Here is a 4,482-nt window from a genome sequence, read left to right as displayed (position 1 = left end):
TTTCCCTGGTCAGTGATTATGCTTTCAATGCCTACCAAAATATTCAATGTTGTTGAATGTCTTAAGGTCGTGTGACAAACTCTGTTTTTTAGAGACTACAGGTCAGCTTTGCCGAGTTCTGAGATTCTCAATGTGATGCGGGTCCAGAGGAACACCCACAGCTGTTTCTAAATCTCCTTTTTGCTTGAATTGACAGCAGCACTCCCATGTCCCTTTTGACAAGTTTGTTTTTTATTTATTTTGTTTTTCTATAGTCTCATCCATTATTTAGAATGAAAAACTGTTTATTGAGTACATCATGCTACAGTTCTATTTTCTTCCTGATATGGCACAGGTCCAGAAGGGTGTTGGTGCTGTTTGGGCCCGATTCCTCCGTAGAACATTTTGCCTTTGTTACGCTTGCCATTCCTACGCACTTCTCATTAGTTGGTGTTTAGACCTACCTTATGCAGGTGCGTAATGACCTTTGTAGACGTGGTTCCTTTGCGCGTGCTGAATAAATATAATTCAACTGTTAAACTGTCCCACTTTCTGTGTTTTCAGTACATTTATCTTTAGCCATTCCTTTTAAACATGGTGTACCTTTTTTAGTTCGACATTTGTCGACACACTCAATAGAATATATTTCGAGAACAGGTTCAGAATATTAGGGATCAATGAAAGAAAGCCATGTAAATAGACATTCATCTTCGTTTCAGCACCAATTGGTACTTTTACATATTTTGATCTTGTAGATTTATTAGGGTTAGGAAAGTATTTATGAATCATAAACGGGTTAGAGCTTTCATGCACAAAAGAAAAGGGTTTGATTCATTCTGAAAAATGCCGCATTGTTCTTCAACCCATGGTAATGTTGGAAGATTAGTGTACATATAATTGTAATAGGGAGACTAGTGTACAGTAGTAGGCTATAGCCTTGTCTATTGCCTGCACTAACCATGGAACTTTGACACAGCAAAATATTGTGCCATGTGTAACAGTATAACTTTACGGCGTTCCCTCGCCCTGACACGGGCATGAACCAGGGACCCTCTGCACACATCAACAACGGTCGCCCACGAAGCATCGTTACCCATCGCTCCACAAAGGCCACGGCCCTTGCAGAGCAAGGGGCAACCCTACTTGAAGTCTCAGAGCAAGTGACATAACTGATTGAAATGCTACTAGCGCGTACCCGCTAACTAGCTAGCCATTTCACATCCGTTACACATGCGTTGGCTTCAAACTTATGGCTTGGTCTGCGCTCCCCTCCAAAATGATTTAATTAGCCTACATGTCTTTTTATATTATCAACTATTACTAATGATCCTCAGAAACAACCACATGCCTGAGACGGGATTTAAACAGAAGAACAAAATAAATGATATGATTATGTAGGCTGTACCAACTGAAGGGAACTAACAGTAAATTGGCTGTTGAGTATGTGTGGTTATTAGGCCTACTGACAGTGGCTAATATTTAACATGATAGAAAGAGGAAGTCAGGGTAGCCTATAATTAAGTCATTCGAGAGGGCCCATCCTTCCAAGTTAAGACCGTACAATTTAAATGATGCATAATGGCACAGCATTTTCATAAACCTTATTGTGGGAAAGTTGATATGCTTCAGTTTGCTGCCATATGACTGGTTTCACATTTGTCTCCAGAGATCAGAAGGTAAAATATATCTAAATTGTCATTTATTTTTTACAATCCCCTTATCCAAATGCATTACTCATTTACATAGCTCTTATCAATAACTCCAAACAAGGGCACTGCGTTCATCCACCTCTGGCCTGCTTGCCTCCCTACCTCTGAGGAAGTACAGTTCCCGCTCAGCCCAGTCAAAACTGTTCGCTGCTCTGGCACCCCAATGGTGGAACAAACTCCCTCACGACGCCAGGTCAGCGGAGTCAATCACCACCTTCCGGAGACACCTGAAACCCCACCTCTTTAAGGAATACCTAGGATAGGATAAAGTAATCCTTCTAACCCCCCCCCCCCCTTAAAAGAGTTAGATGCACTATTGTAAAGTGGTTGTTCCACTGGAATGCACCAATTTGTAAGTCGCTCTGGATAAGAGCGTCTGCTAAATGACTTAAATGTAAATGTAAATGTAAACTCTTATCAATTTGTAAATTACAGTGCACGAAGAATGGTGTTATTTCTATCTGAAAAATAAATTTGATTTTTTTCATAGTTTCCTCGAGCGTAAAGGTGGTAGAATTATTAGGGCATTAAGTCAAGGTCAGAATACGGCATAAGCTATTCTCATGCTTAACTTCTACTTGGTCACAATCCCGGATCCGGGAGCATCCTCATCAGTAAAAAAGCTAACTAGCATAGCCTAGCATAGCGCCAGAAGTAAATACTAGCATATAAATATCATGAAATCACAAATCCAAGCCACCAAATGAAAGATACACATCTTGTGAATCCAGCCATCATTTCCAATTTTTTAAATGTTTTACAGCGAAAACACTATGTATTTCTATTAGCTAACCACGATAGCAAAAGACTCAACCGCATATTTTCACAATTTTTTTACCGCATAGGTAGCTATCACAAATTCGACCAAATAAAGATATAATTAGTCACTAACCAAGAAACAACTTCATCAGATGACAGTCTTATAACAGATTTATTGTATAGCATATGTTTTGTTCGAAAAATGTGCATATTTCAGGTATAAATCATAGTTTTACATTGCAGCTACAATCACAAATATCACCAAAGCAGCTAGAATAACTACAATACCTAAATACTCATCATAAAACATTTATGAAAAATACATGGTGTACAGCAAATGAAAGACAAACATCTTGTGAATCCAGCCAATATTTCAGATTTTTTAGGTGTTTTACAGCGAAAACACATATCATTATATTAGCTTACTACAATAGCCAACCACACAACCGCATTCATTCACCGCAAAGGTAGCGATAGCGTAAAAAACAGCAAAAGATATACATTTATTCACTAACCTTGACAAACTTCATCAGATGACAGTCCTATAACATCATATTACACAATACAAATATGTTTTGTTCGAAAATGTGCATATTTAGCGGTACAAATCGTGGTTTTACAATGTGAATACGTAGTCAAATTGCAAAAAGTTGTCCGGAGAAATCTTGGAGAGTCACCTAATCTAATCAAATAACTCAAACTTTACTAAAAAATACATGTTGTACAGCAAATGAAAGATACACTAGTTCCTAATGCAACCGCTGTGTTAGATTTTTAAAAATAACTTTAGTACGACATACAGCTTACGTTATAGCGAGACAGTGCCCAAAATCAGGGCGGAAAATATGACTAAACATTTTCAACAGAAATACGAAATAACATAAATGGTTCCTACTTTTGATGAGCTTCCATCAGAATGTTGTACAAGTTGTCCTTTGTCCAGAATAATCGTTGTTTGGTTGTAGAATGTCCTCTTCTCCTGTCGAATTAGCAACCAAAGCTAGCCATGTGGCACAAACGAGCCCAACTTCACATAACGCAAAGAAAAGAAAATGCAGAAAATCTCAATAAACGTTCAATAAACTGATATAACTCGGTTTAAAATAATTACTTTATGATGTTTTTAACACATATCAAATAAAATCAGAGCCGGAGATATCTAACGTCTATAGCGAAAGCTTTTCAGAACGCAATCTGGGGTCCCTTCTCGCGCCTTCCAAGACAATGAAAATTCTAGTCACGTCATTCCAAAAGCTCTTGTTTGGCCTCAGATCAAGCTAGACACGCCATTCCACCTCTCATTGCCCATTGACATCTAGTGGAAGGCGTATGCAGTGAATGTAGATCCATAGATTTCAGGCAAATTAATAGGAAGGCCCTGGAACAGAGCCTCGATTTCAGATTGTTCACTTCCTGACAGGAAGTTTGCTGCAAAATGAGTTCTGTTTTACTCACAGATATAATTCAAACGGTTTTAGAAACTATAGAGTGTTTTCTATCCAATAGTAATAATAATATGCATATTGTACAAGCAAGAATTGAGTACGAGGCAGTTTAATTTGGGCACGATTTTTTACAAAGTGAAAATAGCGCCCCCCTATTGAGAAAAGGTTTTAAGTTCAAGATCAGAATACACAGAGAGAAAAGCGCATATAAAGGGAATTACATTCCATTTACGGAAGCTTATTTGCCTACTTTACCCAGTTGTCTTCAATGGAGCATTTCTCCATACTGACGGAGAGGAGGATGAATAGGGAATAGATGGGGAGGGGGCCGAGTCGGGGCTGTTACCCAGCTGCTGAATTCTGCTGAATTCCACAGTGGCCCTGCCTGCCAAACCCTGTCCCATGGCACGTTACTTCAACATCACCTCCTCACCCAAGGATGTGTTCTGATTTAGGGTGCAGGTTTAAGTAGTTTTGGGGAGGGTTATAGTGTTGATGGTATTGGGGCAGCAATGTGCTATGGATCCATAAACAAAGCGATAAATATTGTCCCTGAGGCTGGGATGACGCCCAGTGGCACCAACCACCTG

This window comes from Salvelinus fontinalis, chromosome 31 (assembly GCF_029448725.1).
Source record: "Salvelinus fontinalis isolate EN_2023a chromosome 31, ASM2944872v1, whole genome shotgun sequence".
In the NCBI taxonomy this organism is placed as follows: Eukaryota; Metazoa; Chordata; class Actinopteri; order Salmoniformes; family Salmonidae; genus Salvelinus; species Salvelinus fontinalis.
The sequence above is the reverse complement of the archived record's forward strand: the minus strand, read 5'-3'. Positions refer to the sequence as shown.